The sequence below is a fragment of the Perissodus microlepis genome, chromosome 7, assembly GCF_051167445.1.
Source record: "Perissodus microlepis isolate ML-2025 ecotype Zambia chromosome 7, ASM5116744v1, whole genome shotgun sequence".
Classification (NCBI taxonomy): Eukaryota; Metazoa; Chordata; class Actinopteri; order Cichliformes; family Cichlidae; genus Perissodus; species Perissodus microlepis.
Window position 1 is genome coordinate 49890327 of NC_140467.1, and position 17545 is coordinate 49907871.

The 17545-nt window shown below is 41.1% G+C and overlaps 1 long non-coding RNA gene across 1 annotated transcript; it reads left to right on the forward strand.

Moving 5' to 3' along the window:
- The first annotated feature begins 13025 nt into the window (after nt 1-13025).
- LOC146384010 (uncharacterized) lies at nt 13026-15771 on the forward strand. Its single transcript, XR_014800795.1, has 3 exons — nt 13026-13375; nt 13536-13593; nt 15270-15771. It is a non-coding gene; the product is annotated as an uncharacterized LOC146384010 (long non-coding RNA).
- Nucleotides 15772-17545: the final 1774 nt, after the last annotated feature.

Sequence of the window (17545 nt, forward strand, 5' to 3'; positions counted from 1 at the left end):
CAAGCAGCAAAACCTAGTGAAGATCAATCCAAACGACCATGTTGCTGCCACGCAAATGTCCAAGAGGGAGGCCCCCTTCTTAAGGCCCATGAGGTGGCCACCCCCAGGTTGAGTGGGCTCACATTTCAGATGTGAGGGGAACCCCCAAAGAGACATACACCTGCCAAATGACCTCCACAAGCCAGTGCGACAGCCAGTACTTAGACAGGGTTCTGCCCAGGATCCCAGAGTGGAAGCTCACCAACAGCTGGTCTGTTCGGTTGGGTATGCCATAGGGCAGCCTGGTGCCAAGCCGCCTCCTGGTCCAAGCCCCTGGAAGCTGTTTGTAGCTCAGTCAACTGGGACAGTTGGAATTTGGACAGGACGAACAGCAGGAACCCTGGGTTGGGCCGGAGTACCACCCCTTTCCTGTCTTGCAACCACCTGCAGCAATCCATGTGGATTAACAGAGCATGGAGTTCACTGTGTCCTCCAGCGGTTCAAAAAGAGGATGCTGAAGAGTGCCAAGGACCAGATTCAGCTCCCATGGGGAAACCAAGGGGCCAGGCTGTGAATTGAACGGCCAACGCAAATGGCCTTGATTGCTGGCACTATGACATGCATGGGATTGAAAGCAGGATTGATAACAAGCATGGATTTTAAAATCTCTTTGAGGCCAAAGAGGGGCCTCCAGGATCAGCCTCAGCATCTCAGTCTGGACAAGGCAGATGGAGGAGGAAGAAAGCAGGGAAGGCGTAGAGGAGAGGCTGGTCAATTGGCCGTTGACCCGTAGATCGCACCCCAATCTACTGGGGAGGCGTCTCTAAAGACTAACTGATGGCAAGTCTGGCCCTGCTCTAGGTTGGACGAGTCCCTCCACTGGTAGGACCTCTGCGGGCACAGACCCAGGCTCAGCAGGTGTCCTTGGACTGGTCTCATGTGCAGTAGAGCTAACAGGACTATGTGCACCGTAGCAGCCATGAGATCCATAAGATGAGGCAGAAAGGGAAGGGGGCTGGCCTGACCCAAGGAAAAGTCAACAGGGAGGGGGACAGCTGTAGGACAGCCGAACCTTGACTGCACATCCTCTCTGTTTCTTCTGCGTGTGGGTGCTATGTCGGTGAAAGGCCTCTAGCTGAGGCCTGAGGTCCCCAGGGCCCCCATTCAGCAGAGGATCCAATTATTATTTCCTCCACTGTATTGAAAATAAAAAGTAGGGTAGCTTAATGGTACTTCCATACTTTTCTAAGGGTTGCATCTGCTATGGGAGAAAACCCCTTTGGAAGAAACTGTTTAGCCCCTGATGGCCGCCCTATCTGCCATTATCATATATTAATGCAGGAAGCATGTGTCCAAAGATTCATGATCAGTTTGAGAGTAAAATCAATAGTAGCTCCGTCTCTTAGCTATTCGTGCTTAAATATTGGGAAGAGCAGGGGAACAGAGATCAATGACCACCCAAGAGGTAGGTACATACTCTACTTACACCTGTGCAGCAGAACACATCCATCTTATTCGTTGACACAGGAGCATTAACTGCCAAATAAAACCCCACAAACAACGTGGCAAAGAGAGATCCCAGTGTTCCAGTAGAGCTGAGACACCATCAGTCTTCGACCCTCCCCCACTCCCCTAGGCTACCACAGACAGCCCGCACTGCTCTAAAAACACATTAAAAATACTAAGTGTTAAATGCCTGTATAACAATTTTCTATGTTAACTTGAGAGTCCATCTATTAATTTGCAGCACATCCAAACTAAATAATCTATCAGCATCAATGAAACTATAAGTAATTTATTTTTGCCCTTTAGATAATCCTTGTGAAGTTTGACAAAATGACATTGGCACTGATAATATATTAGTTAGCAAATAGGCAATGTGGATTTACACCAGTATATATTTTTTAAAGAGTGGACAGTGAAAAGTATGGCTGCATACATTTAAGCTAACCTGTACTTGAGCATTTTACTTTATGCGTCTTCATCCTCTCTGAAGTATTTGTACACTTTTCACTTAAAATTACTGGTATCAAATCTTTAGCCTGCATTAGTTGATTTTGCTAAATTAAATCAGTTTGTCAGCCCAGAGACTAGCATGGATTTTTAAATCTTTGAACAGGGATCTTAAGTCAGCATTAATATGGCATGCCATCAGATATCCTCTCATCTGGCTTGAGGCATCCAGCAGTTAGTATTACTCTATAAAGCTACTGTCTCTTTATTATTTCAGGAGGCTGCGCAGTGAGAAGAGTAAATCAACATAACCCCGCAGAGCTGCCTCCTGACAACACATATTTTTCTCATTTTACAGGAGGAAGTTGCGGGTCTCTTATTGACATCTTCATATATCAATGCCGTCCTGTGAAGAGTGCTCGCCTGAGTTAGAGTTGTGTTGACAGATCCTCATCGCGCAAGCATGCACGAATATGCAGCTTGCAGGGAGAAGATTAATATTGGTAGTAAGCATGGTTCCAACTGGACACTGAGAAAATAATTTCTTCTTTATCTTGCCAAAAGCATCCATTGTATTTTTTTATAATTGTATACTTGATGCGTTCGAGAACAAGGCTGTGCAGAATTGTTTTTTTATTGCTCTCATTTTGATGTGCACTCACAAGCCTAACTTGATACCCAAAGCATGCAATATTAAACCACACCAGTACTTCTGAATGAATATGACACCATACGCTCAGCATCTTTAGCTCCATCCAATTGGCAGGGGTGGTAAATTGTCAGTGCGATGATGAGCAGGCCGGGCCCTGTGGACTCTTTACTTTGAAATAGAATTTCGAATGTAATTTGAACAAACATCCACAGGCTTTGATCAGATCCCTTTCTCTGTTTGATTTTGTTGCAATGGTGTAAGAAAAGATATTGTGTTTGCAAATGAATTTGAGCTTTATTGCAAGAACAGAGAATCCATCCAAACATCATTACGTCTGAGTCCCCCCCTCCCTTCGATCTATTCCAGGCGAAGCCAGGCAGCGGCTATGAATGAGTAATTTGCATCACACTGGTCATCATTAGCAGCCTTTACGGATCTTTAGACTGTGAGAGTGTTGCTCCTTTTTCCTGATGAGACAAAAACTCTTCCCTCTCAAACTCCGCAGGCTACAAAAGACATAAGAACTTCTATAACTATAAGGATGACGTATCTTTTCTTCCCATATCAATCTGTGAATAATTCATTAGTTCACAACAAGAGTCACTTCATGTGACTGACTCTTTCCTAAGACCCACTACTGTTTGCTAGTGTTGCTGCTCCTGGTAAGCTTTATAATCTTACATGGAGTGTATTTCAGTTTCAGCCTAGATAGTCAAGAAAAACTTCCACTACTAGCTGGTGATGATGCAGCTGGTTTGAACTGCAAACAGCTTTTGTGGTTCCTGTGATAGATTCTTTTTGTCACTGGTCTCGTCCCCCTTCTTTAGTGTCTCTTGGTCCCCTGTTTATCTCTCTCCATGTTTATTCAATTAAGTTAAATTCAGTTTTATTTATTTAGTACCAAATCACAACACCTCAAGTCTTTTTATATTGTAAAGCAAATAACCCGCTATGCAATAATACATAGAAAACTCCGTCAATCAGATGGCACAGTATGAGCAAGAAGTTGGCAATAGTGGGAAAGAAAACCTCACTTTTAGCAGGAAGAAACCTGGACAATAGAGTAGAATCCCTTTATTGTCACTATACAGATGTACAATAAGATACAAAATATACAATCTGATAAAAAAAAAGGAAACAAATATGTAAATAAATAGTGTTATGTATATACAGTTTGGATTATTGCACAGGTGGTTTATAGAGGGAAATCCTTGGAATGGGGGTGGAACTGTGTTTATCAGTGCATGTCTGAGTTCAGGGTGGTTATGGCTTTTGGGAGAAACTGTTCTTGAGTCTGTGGGTCTTTGTGCTGATGCACCTGTAGCGCTTCCCTGAGGAAAGCAGGCTGAACAAGTTAAAACCACGGTTGGAACTGTCCTCTCAATGGATGAGCAGTAGAAGGTCAGCAGCAGGTTGGAGTTCAACATGACAAACAAGAGTAGCTGTCTGTGGTTACTGGTTGCGGGTGACTGCGGACAGAAAAGGATGTCCCCAATTTGGGACAAAAGAACCCAAATTGGGAGCTAGATCCACAGAAGGGTACTGAAAGATGAAGGCTCTGCTTGCCATCCTACTTTTGGACGCGCCGGAGCGTCAAAATCCCATGACCAATTTAAGATGACACAGCTACAAGATGCAGCGAGTCAGAGTCTCAATTTCAACTTGGGTCGAAAGTGCGGACTTCAAACTACATACCAGTTTTTGAATTGTGTCGATGGGCCACGTAAAACCAGAGTTATGATAAAAAATACACGCGATGTTTTTTTCTGAACAAAACAGTGGTTTTTACAGCGGGAAGAACGGTAAAAACAGCGTTTTCTACGGACAGTGCTAGTAAACACTCCGCTTGCGAGTGAAAAAAGAAAAAAACAAACAAAAAAAACACCTCTTCCCTATTGGTGTTAGAGTTTACCATGTCAGCCAATCAAAAAAATGATAAGGCAACATGTGGTACTTGGTTGTTTAGGGAGAAGGGGAAGTTTTTAGGAGTGACACCCGCGGGCAAGCGAAAGAAAGAGAGAGAGCGCACAAGTTTTCATATGTGAGACATTAGTGTCGTTTAGCGTGTTTGGAAGCTGTAGTTAGTGTGTTGTGTAGTTATTGTCTTGTATTGTGTGTCAGTTATACTGCTGAATTTCATATTTGCTCTAAAAAAGGCGTCAAAGGCAGATTCCAGTGTAAACGCTGTTCCCACATGGAAAACTGGACTTATACACCTGCTGTCAGACCTGCAGGGTTTAGGCCTGTGGTGTTCTCCTCTGTCTTATACTGAACACAAACTACATTTTTTTGGACTGGCACAAATAATTTGTGTGCCTTCTTATTTGATGCAGCACACCTGATTGTTCTGTAAATAGATTTAAATGGTTATATAAAAAACGCCTGAGGCCTTGGCTGCATTTTTAGGTAAATAGTACCATATAACTTTGTTGTTTGCAAAACATGTGCAGAATTTTTAGAAATGTACAATTTCTATTTGCATTTCAAGTTATGAAAATGATTTGTTAAACATGTTTGTGGGTTTTACAGTAAAAAATATAACTTTTTTTCTACTTGGATTTTGAATTTTTTGTCTGAATTTAGATCAATTGTGCTAATATAGTATGGAAAAATGAAATAATAACTCAATTTTCAGATATTTGAGGTTGTGCTAAAAAAATTATACCAAACAAGGCAAGATAAACAGTTTTTAAAGGTGAAATATAGAGGTAAAATCAAAAGTAGTCAAAAACGGCCAATTATACCCTGGACCCCAGAGGGTTAAACACCCCAAGAACAATACGTAAGCCTGCAGAGAGCAAAGGGCTCTACTGGGGTGATATGTTGCCACAGGGGTGATATGCAGAAAAAAAAAACCCTTCTTTTGAATCTGTCTGGTTTTGAGTCCAAACCCTTTGTTTATAACTCAGCTTGGCCAGATTTCAGCTCTAGCTGTTCATGCAGCTCATTAACATTTTCGTTTGACTCATGGATGGTTCACTTCGTGAGTCAAATGATAATTCAGTGTCCAGCTGACCCACTTTAAGACAAGTACCCCATAGGATCTAACCGTGTTCAGGGCTAAAAGACTGAGCTGCAAGCTGCAAATACAAAGCCAGCAAGCAGGGATGATTATTAATATTGAAACAGGTTTTAATCAGGTGGGTACAGTTGTTGTTGGTTTATTTCTTAGTTGCACTGCAGCATGTGAAAATTGAAAGATGTACTTTAGCTATTAACAGTGGCTCATGGTCAAAGTAGCCATTCATTTCACCTCTGTCCTTGAATCCCTCCCTTCATATATATATATATATATATATATATATATATATATATATATATATATATATATATATATATATATATATATATATATATATATATTAGAAATGTTTAGCTTATTTTAGAGTTTAGAAATGTGTTAACATAGAATGTAGAATTATTGTAGAGACACTGACACTGCCCTCAATGTAATAAAGGCCTGACTGTGTCATGAACTTAGGAGTAGATTGTAGAAGACCCCTCCCCCAGTTGAACTGTGAAAGGTCTCAACATTTGTAACTGGACAACTGTGGTCTGGAAGGGAGATGGGTTTTATGACCTCTAGGGAGTCACCTACACCCACAGTGTTTTAACTGTCATGCACACTCACACACGAGCACTCACAAAGACACAGACACAGAGTTCGCAGCACACTGTAGGGGGGTTTTATGATGGGGACGCCTCTATAAAGCTGGCTGTAACTAACAAAGGGGTGAAGATTTTGCAGAGGGACACACCGGCCTCGTCTTCCCTTCTAGAAGTGCATGCTTAAATGAAGATGAATAAAGATGAATAAAGGTTTTGTGAAATAACTACTGAGTTCCGGTGCCGTCTCTGGATGCCTCGACGAATAAAAGAACAGGGGTAAAACTGATTTCGCAACAATATATATATATATATATATGTATATATATATATATATATATATATATATTATATATCTCCATCCATTTTCTTACCACGTTAATTTCACCTTGCTCTGTCTCTTCCTCACTTGTGCCAGCAGCAGCCTCCTGTGACTGAGGCCTGGATACTGGTTGTTGCTGACAGAGGTGGCCAAACTCCAGACATTCTGTACTTAAGTAGTAGTAAAGATGCTTGTGTTAAGAGATACTGCAGTGAAAGCTGTGCAACAAAATGTACACAAACAGTTTGTGTGCATGCTGATGTTTGTTGAGATGACAGAAATGTTGTAGGATGTTGCTGTATAATGTCCAGCTCACTTTGACCCCCGAGCATAAACACTTTAAAAGATATCGTTAAACCTGAAGTAATGAGTCTGCTTTGAAAATGTAAGGAGAAGAAAGAAGAGATATTTGTGTTAAAACATAGGGAGTAAAAGTAAAATATTGACAGAAATAAAATAGTCAAAAATAATACTCATTAAAATTTAAAAAGGTAGGGAAGCCCATATAGACAAGTGTGAAAGAAGAAGATCTTGTGATATGGGCCAGTGGGCAGGTTTAGAGTATGGTCCAATATACAGTCCCCAGCCACTTCATTAGGTATACCTTTATAGTAATGTGCTGTGCCCCTTTTGCCTTCTGAACTGTTTTAATTCCTTGGGGAACAGATTTAACAAGGTGCTGGGAACGTTCTTCAGAGGTTTTGATCCACATGGACATGATAAAATCACACAGTTGCTGCTGATTTATTAGCTAAAGATCTATGAAGATCTATGCTGCCTATGAAGCAAAGTTCCCATTCCATCACATGCCAAAGATATTCTTCTAGACTAGAGTTCTGTTTACTGTGGAAGCCATTTGAGTACACTGAACCCGCTTTCATACTCAAGAAACCAGTTTGGATGATCTCAGCTTTGGGACATGGTGCATTATCCTTCTGGAAGCAGCCATTTATAACCACACTGTGGTTATAAACACAAGGCAGTATTTTTTCCAGTCTTCTATTGTTCACTTTTGGTCTGTGAGATCCGTAGCCTCAGTTCCCTGTATTTAGCTGGCAGGAATGGCACCTGGTGTGGTCTTCTGCTGCTGTAGCCCGTCTGCTTCAAGGTTTGATGTGTTGTGTTTTCAGAAATGCTCTTTTACATACCTTGCTTGCTTATTAGTTGTTGGTTATTATCTCCTGGAGGCCTGATTCCTCCCTCCCACCTTCTGCTCTTGCAGAATGCTTATCTGAATTTCGAACCACAAATCCTGGTTCAGCTCTAATTTTCTTAAGCTCAGTGAGGATGAAACTGAAATCTTTCTGTTGCTTTCCTATCAGCTCAGTACTCTGACCCTTCTCCTCTTCGCCCACTGGATACTTTCTCTTATTCAGACCATTCTGTCTAAATTCTAGAGATGGGCGTGATGAAAAATCACAGTAGATCAACAGTTTCTGGAATACTCAGTTCAGCAACCATGTCACATTCAAAATCACTTTAATCCCCCTTTTTCACCATTTCGATGCTAGATTTGCAGGTCTTGAATTTCAGCGGGTCATCTCGACCATGTCTACTTGCCTAAATGCATTGAGTTGCTGCCATATGTTTAGCTGGCGAAAGGTTTGCTGTTACAAGCAGCTTGAACAGTTGCATCTAATAATGTGAGCAGTGAGTGTTTGTAATTAGGCACGTGCACAAATGTTCCCCTATTATTACACATCATCCAAACAGAAATATCGGGGCTTTGCTTGACTGTATGGTTCTTGCCAAATACTGAACATGCACAACATTCACACCCCTCCCCCACTCACCCCCTACCCGCCTCCACCTAGCTAAAAAAACAGACACTCCTTAAGCCAGACAATTGGGCATCCAGTGAGAGGGGGAGAGGAGAGAAGATGATGATGATTTGCCTGCAGTGAGAGTGGACTGGCTCTATTCTCTCTCAGGGTAACTTGAGATTTCCCTAGATGTAGATGATGCAGCTTTTAGCCAAGTTGTCTGGGAAGCTATGTGAGGATGCACTGCCTTCATTAGGCTTTATCGACTGCTAATGCTGCTCTTAGCTTGCTAATAGATGAACAGTTCACTCTGCCAGAGAATGATCTAACTTACAGAGACTTTAAATAAAATAATGGAAGCTTGCGCTTTTTCAGTCCAAGGATCCAAGGGGTGTGTGTTGTTGAACTGCTGCACCTGCAGCTGGTAGAGCTGGAGTGCAGTAGAGTATTATAGGCTGACATCATCTCCATCACCGTCTTGGCCTGTCATGTTCTCTTATCATATCCATCAACATCAAAAAAGAAAGAAAGAAGGTAATCAAATTCTGAGATTTATTTGTCCTAAATCCTCTCCATAAGCTCTCAAAGTTACTGAGAGTGCTTTCCTGCAAGACGTGCTGGGCCATTTCAAAGATCGCTCGCTTCACGGCTCTCTAAAACTTTTATAACTCTTGACATTGGGTGTGAGAGGGTTTTGTCCAGAAGTAACTGTGTTTCAATTTTGTCCTGTGGAGAGAGGGCGAGAGAGAGTTGCTAAGTAACACCTCAAAAAGCCTTCACTAGGCCTTTTACCACCTCGGAGTTTATTCTTCGGGCTCAGCAAAGTATCTTCACAACATCAGCAGCTTGGCCAAGTTAACTTCAGAAACTCATAGAGTAGCTTCTTTTTGAGATGAAGCTGCCATCCCTTCCCAGGTCTCAAAGCCACATTTATTCCTACTCAGCTGTTTTGCTGTTTATTCAAAATGTATACAGTCTGTCCACTTGGTCCATGTGGTACACGCTGCATTCCAATTAGTTAAAAACAACTAATGTTTAAATAAAAGAAAAGATCTTAGACAAAATTGCGCTTTCTTTGTTATCCCCTGCAGTGCCTCTTCCTCTTTTTCTTCTTGATCTCTATTCATGAACATCTTAGCTGCATCAGACAGCGAAAAAAAGCTGCTTGAGCTTACTTGCCTATTCAAAAGACAGAATAAAGGGGAACAATAATGTCCAACTGCACACTCAGAGGAGAGGCGAGAGGCAGCAGAAAATCATAATGAGCGACCGAATATAAATGGCGAGTGTGAGAAAATTTGCAGTTGGTGTAGGGAAAGGCATATAAAAACTTAGAGGGAAGCAGAGAATATCCAGTGCAAGGGGAGAGAGGAGGATTTAAACTCAGCGGAGCAATAAATGTTCACTGGAAGACAAAATAGAAGAGCCACAGAGAGAGCGGGAGGTGGAGGGGGACGCGGTGACTGCACAAAGATAATGGGTAGAGAGCAATGAGTGACAGTAGTACAGAAGTCACTATGAGCATCGTTTCCCCCCCCCCCTTTTTCTCAAAATGTGATAAATACACACACATGCGAGGACACACAACTAAAACAAAACACCACCTTCATGCAAAAGTCAGTCTGCAGGCAGTGATGAAATCAAGAGGGAAATGGTGGGAGCGAAAGCAAAACAATCCTCTGCCTATTAGCAGATTCATAAAATAACAGTAAAATACAAACAAGTGCCCTACTTACCCTGACATGTGATCCCACCCCTCACCATCTACCTCGCTCTACACTGAGCTTACATTTGCTGGATGCACATTGTTCTGATTTACTACTGTCAGTTAAATATTCATTTATTCATACATAATTAGTTTATATCTAGGGTGAACAGGCTAGCCAATATTTATTCAGAAAGCATCATCCGGTCTGAGTTGTCTTTTGTGGCCATCTCTCTCTCACTCCCGTTTTTTTCCTGTGTTTTGATAGTCACTAACACTTTGTTCATCATTTGATCCTAGGACATCTGGTAATATGGCCCAGGATCAAATGACTGTTCTGTTCTCTCTGAACAGAATTCTATTAACTAAGCATCTTTTTTTTTCACCAGCCTTTTATTTTATTTTATTTTATTATTTTAATGTCAAGTATGGTGGCCTCACTGAAAAGTTCTCCATTATGGTGACTTTACTTTTTGGGTGAATCATATCATGTATAGCATTTTCAGAATGGTGGAAATCAAGAATAAGAATTGAAAATATAAAAGTTTGGATCTTGAGTGTTGAAGTGCACCAAGAACACAAGGAAAATGAGCCAAAGTGTTAGCATACAGTACCTTTTAAACAAGTACAAATATGTTTACTGTGATGAATTACCCATTGCAAGCTGTTTTTAATTTTCTCCATAATTCATTGAACTTACATGAAGACGTAGCTGGAAGCAACAAGCTGCCAGGAAGAGAAAAAAAAATCAATCCAGTTTGACTTGGAAAAACACTTGATGGTAAATTCAAGTGCATGGTGTATAATGACTAATCTAACCACACAAAACCACCAGTATGGCCCATTATAGCTCAACAATCACACAAACCCCGTGGGTGTCTGTCGTTTTTTTTTAAATCTTCGCTTGTTTTCTTGTTTTTGCTTGGTCCAAGATGGCATCTCTAATTAGAAGAGGGATTAGATGGTGAGGATAATGTGCCATCGCCAACTTCTGTCTGCCCATGCTTTTATTAGCTCAGCTCATCATTTTGGATCATAGAACGCTGGGGAGACAGACAGATAAGTACTGATGGATTAACATGCCGCCCCCGAGAAACCCGGGGGCTTAAGCAGGGTACGGCTAATACCGCCACACAAATTTGGTCATAATGGGAAAGCCATTATGATCTTTAAAATACAGTAACGAGCTCCAGGATCCTCAGCTTGCACAAACACTTTCAGCACAGGAAGCCCTGACACCTCGGAGGTCTGTGACATTTGGGTAGGGGGAGGTTTCGGAACACGTGGGAGCAAAGTGTGATGGTCGCTGAATTTGAAAAATCTCTTCCCCGTCGTCGTGTCACAGTAAAATAAATGGCCTGTGAAGAGGAGATGTGAGTCACTGCCGGTACTGTGACTAGCCCCCAACAGCTGTTTTGGCAATGTTTCATGATCCAATGTCTCATGTTCAGTCACAGGTTTCATAGAGAGACTTTAATCCTTATGAAACATTGAATTCCTTGGCCTCACGCCTAAGGGAACACTGAGATATGGGTGTGCGTGCATGTGTGTGCATGTGTGTGTGTGTGTGCGTGGTGTTCTACCTCTCCCTCTTCCTCTCCGTCTTTGTGTATGTTTGTGCCATCGTGCTGCAATCCCGCCATCTGTCCTAGCTGAGAATCAGGTGCTGAATGCTTTGTGACTTGGCTTCCAGCTAATTCCTTGTTCCCCAGCCTCGTTTGCTCTCTGAGGCCAGTTTATGCCTAAATGAGCCCAATTGTAATGACAAGGATACTGGCACTGAGCTGTACAGGTCCAATTTGCATACTGGAACTAAGGAGTGTGTCAGAATGATAATACGCTATCACCAGTTAACCATTTCCTGTTCTGTATTTGCTTCCTTTTTCCTTTAGTAAGGTGCATTTTTTTTGTTCATTCTTCCCCTCATCCACAAAAGAAAACAAACTGTATGAGAAACGAATGCAGGACGGCGCTCAAACAGCTGTTCGTCTATGAAATAATTAACACAATAACATCAGTATTAATCTGTGATCATGAAGCCTGGATGCATGAGCAATCTCAGTGCCTTGCTATTTTGTTTTCCTTTTGTGTCCTAGCCCATCTTGCACTGGACCCTTGCAGTGTTATTGGAGCACAACATAATTAATAATGCATTAACTGAGAGACATATGTGGGCCACAGTGCAAAAGCTATTTTTGTGTCAGAAAAAAACAACAACAAAAAACCCACAGATTTGACTTTTATTTACAGCAAAAATGGCGACCACACAGGCATTACCAGCCTCCAGAATTTTGTTTGCCTAGTGCTGCTGCTGCTGCCTGTTATTACAGGGCTAGACAGACAACGCAAACTGCAAACTGCTTTGATACTTTAGATGCAAGCAACAATATGAAGAGTGTCTTGCCTTTTGGAGTTTATCATTGGTGCAGACTTGTAGATATGGACAGTAAATCACGCCCACACACTGTACTGCTCAGTCAGTTTCTGCCACCTACATATTGAACGAGGCCATGTTTGGGTTTACGGCTCCTGTAACCAGTTGTCGTGTCGCACAAGCAGCTCAGCGGTGTGCACTGTTCTCTGTAATGAGTGATAACCCACCTCTCTCCACCAATCCGCTGTAATAAATGACATCATACGCCCCGCTCTCGTTCCCTCAAGATCCAATTTCCTTGCTGTGTAACCCCGGGGTATCTGACTGCAACTAATTCCTCCAGTCCTGCCGAATCATTTCACTTTCTTCACCTTCCTATTGACTTTGGCATTAATGTGTGTGCGCCAGCACGCGGCATCAGGCGCCGTGGCCATCATCGAGGAGAAACGGCGAATTAGGAGAGAATGGGAGGAATGAGAAGCGGATGTAAATGAAATGAGTCAACAGCCAACACAGATGGCTGTGAGACATCCAGACATCCTATTTCCACAGTCATGCATGAATTGCAGAACAGCCTTGTTCTGCCAATATTGTTGCCGTGTACTCTTAAGTGCAGAAGTGAATGAATCACCTGTGACCCTCCCTCCTTTATTTCAAGGTTTTTTTCGAGACAGATTGTGTGCAAGCTGTTTAAATGCGCCGGTATGGAAGAAATATAGTATCATCAGAATTCAAGTATTTTTAGACATTGAATTTATAACACTGAATTTTTATCCTCCAAATTTCCCTGCAAAAAAATTCACCTGCAAAAATTCACCTGCAAAAAATTCACCTGCAAAAATTCGCCTGCAAAAAATTCACCTACAAAAATTCAACTGCAAAAGTGGTGAACTTGAATGACCCAAGCCACAGCAATCAGCACTAGATCGAGTCGAGCGGCTCTCAGCCAATTAAATTACGCTGTTTGATCACATGACACCGTTAGCCAGCAGTGTGTCTCCTAAAAGAGAGCTGTTTAAAGGTGAGTGATTAAGTTTTTCTCCTAAATAGAGATCATTACAGAACGCCTAGTCCTACTTAAAATCCCATTTATTTTTATTTTATTTTATCATCTACTCGAACTAAGGAAAACGTTTGACTAACTCAAAGACAATTTCCACGCCTCCCCTGCCTGTCTGCAGAGGCAGTTTTGAATTTAGGAGCAGCAAGATGGAAGCGGCAAACCCTGGCGATTCTCCGGTAAGTATATTGTTTTTTATCTTCAAGTTTGTCTTTTGAAACGTTAATTTTATTTAAATCCATTGCTCACGTATAAAGTACACAGACGGGGTCTTTGCTCAACTTGTCTGAGGCGTGTCTCACTAAGCGCTACATGCTAGCATCCTGCTAACCGAGCTACCCTTTACATGCTGTGCTTTAGAAAATAGGATACTCGTTAAAAAAAAAATACTCCGCAGATATTGATAGATAGACGAACACTGCAAATATAATGTTGTAAACGAGAACGGCCTTTGGTGAAGGGGTAAAATACACCATGAATAAAGCCATAGAGTGAATGGCTGCCATGGTTGCAGAACGGCCTGATTTTGACAAGAAAGGAGAAGAGTGAGGTGAAGTGAACCAAAGCCACAAAACACGGTCAGACAAGGCGGCAAAAGGGCAGTGATCTGTCCGTCAGTATGAAGTTGGTGTGTGCTTTGGTGAACAAAAACTCCAGACCGGTAGCAGGAAGATGGGAGACTCGTGTTTCACTGGAATAGTGGTGAATTAAAACATCCTTTGTTGGGGACATTTAGGTGTAAATGCATCCATACAGGCAAGACAGAGGCAGACCAGACAGTGAAGAAAACAAGGCAAACATTAGAAATATTAAAACGGAAATATAGGATTAATATAACATACAATTAGGGAAAATGTAAGGAACACAATGTAAATGATATTGTAAAGTCATTAAAACAGCATACTCTGATTAAAAGAAACATGTAATTGGGTAGGATAATAATAATAATAATAATAATAATAATAATAATAATAATAATATTAAAAAACATGTACAAGATGGGTATGTATACTTGTACCCAGAATTTAACAACTATAAAGTTGTAGCATGTCAGTACCTTACCCCATCCATTATATCCACACTTTCAGAAAAGGATATGGTCAATATCTTTACAAATACTATCTAAACTTAAACGGGATATTCCCTCTGCTTCTTCTACTTCTCGTATACACCCTCAGGGTTTGTGATCAGCCAGCGGCTGATATGATCATTAATCCTGTAAAATAATATTCTTTCGGTTTATGAATCTGTTTGCATGGATTTCTTAATCCGTTTCCACTGTTAGCAGAAGTTGTGCATGCAGTTTTGGTGTGCTGCTCTCCAAGACTACAAGCTGCGTTAAAGTTGGAAGTAACTGGCCGATGTTCCACTGTTGAAGATCAGCTGTGCCCATTTGTTGCACATTGTGGGAATGGAGAAGTTGAGGCCCTTGCAGGCTACCCACAATTTCCCCAAACTGAGCGATTATACATCTTGCTTCCATATTTGTATCTTGTGTCACTAAAAATACATTTTATTTTAATTTTATACATTGATTAATGACCTGTAGAATCTCCTCATCATATTAAGTGATTCATAATTGCCACTTTATGCTTTCTCCATCTCTAAAGTGATGACATCCTTGCATTACATACTTTAGGTTCATTTTCTGCAGGCAGGTTTCTGACAGAACAGGCAGATTTACACTATAACATGCAGCGTTCTATAGATGGACACAAAAAGAAATGAAAAATTACATGTATGTGCTAACTTTCTAAACACTTTGTTACATTAATGATTAAGTAGATAAAACACATTTATGTCAGCCTTGGCTCATAGTTCTTGTCTTTAAATTAACTTCGTCTGTGTGTTTCAGGTCCTGCACTCTCAAAGACTGAATGAACCAGCATTGCAGCCATGGGTCACTGTGAGCATCACAGGGAAGGTTGAAGCCGCCCACTGCACCTGTAAGGCCGGAGTCGTGGAGACCTGCACCCACGTCACTGCTCTTCTGTTTAATGTAGAAGCAACAGTGTTGATCTGTGGCACAAGGACTGTTACAGATGAACCTGCATACTGGGTTTTGCTGGGTAATATGACCAAGATACAGTCGGTGGTTGGCCATAAGATGGACTTCTGCTCTTCAGCTGCCCCAAAAAAGGCTCTTGATCAAAACATACACAGACCATCTGTAGTGACAGGTAAAAGGAGCCGTCCTCAAAAAAGAAAAATCCCACCTGCTACTGTGGAGGAGTTGTCACTGCTATAATGTTTTATCTAGGGGTCTAGATTTATTCCTGTAGTGCACTGCCGTGTAAATAATTTGCATTTACTGAGTGAGTATCACTGTTCAAAAATTGATTAAAGAAACAAAATAATTTTTGCCTTTTTTTATTAAAACCACTTTATAGAACATCACATCAGTTACAATACAGAATCCATGTCACTGGAGCATTTTGATTCAATAAACAGTAAAAAGGTGAGCTGTGAAGACCAAGGACAAGTGCAGTTCACAGGTTTTCTAAGGAATCCCAGAAGATTGCATGGTGTCATTGCCCAGCAGTTGTTCGCAGGACATATGGACTCAACCTCAACAATCCCTCACACTGAGCAGCATGAAGTGACAGTGCAGAGGAAAAACCTCCAGCAGAACCAGAACCCGGTTCAGTACCAGCAGCCATCTGGGTTTGGAGGAGAGAGACAGAGACACAGAACTACCAAAAGTATATTTTTTTTATGTGATTGTTGTTGTAATTCAAGCCCTGAGTGTAGAGCAGGTAAGATATAAAGTTGCATCCTAAATTCCATGCTCATGCAGAGTGTTTAGTTTATGACTTTTTCACCTGGTCATTTCTTGATGAACGGCTGGTCTTTCAGGGTTGACCAAGCTGGTACCTTGACTCTGTTCTCTGCAAGATGTTGCAACAAACAAAATCATATGGAGACAATATTGGACACAAAATATATAACAATTTAGTTAAATGTAGCATTAACTCATAAGTCTTGCTAAAGTAAACCTTGTATTCTGATTCATCACAGCAGCAGTTCAGTTGGATGATGTCAGCAACTGCAGCAAGTGTCTTGCTGACTGAATAATTTCATCTTGCATAATCTGAAACAAACACATAAAGACAGAAACAATTTATAAATTAACGTTCGATAAAATCTAAGGATTAATCATTTATTAGATACCAATATGAATATGTCTACCATAAAACTTGTGTGGAGCGAAGTTACATTCAATCAAGATGGTCTGGCATGCTACAACTTTATAGTTGTTAAATTCTGGGTACAAGTATACATACCCATCTTGTACATGTTTTTTAATATTATTATTATTATTATTATTATTATCCTACCCAATTACATGTTTCTTTTAATCAGAGTATGCTGTTTTAATGACTTTACAATATCATTTACATTGTGTTCCTTACATTTTCCCTAACTGTATGTTATATTAATCCTATATTTCCGTTTTAATATTTCTAATGTTTGCCTTGTTTTCTTCACTGTCTGGTCTGCCTCTGTCTTGCCTGTATGGATGCATTTACACCTAAATGTCCCCAACAAAGGATGTTTTAATTCACCACTATTCCAGTGAAACACGAGTCTCCCATCTTCCTGCTACCGGTCTGGAGTTTTTGTTCACCAAAGCACACACCAACTTCATACTGACGGACAGATCACTGCCCTTTTGCCGCCTTGTCTGACCGTGTTTTGTGGCTTTGGTTCACTTCACCTCACTCTTCCCCTTTCTTGTCAAAATCAGGCCGTTCTGCAACCATGGCAGCCATTCACTCTATGGCTTTATTCATGGTGTATTTTACCCCTTCACCAAAGGCCGTTCTCGTTTACAACATTATATTTGCAGTGTTCGTCTATCTATCAATATCTGCGGAGTATTTTTTTTTTAACGAGTATCCTATTTTCTAAAGCACAGATTTTTACACCAGATGTTCTGCAGTTTCTCTCCGATTATTGCAACTCTCACACTCCTTTGAAAGTAAATGCTATGCAGGACACTTTGCTGAGGACAGACCTCGTGATAGACCCCTGTGATGTCTGAAAGCGAGCTGTAAAAATTTCTCATGGTCACGGCCTTCACTCTCACGGCTCAAACTAGGTTTAATTCCATCCTGTCAGCAGCTGTGC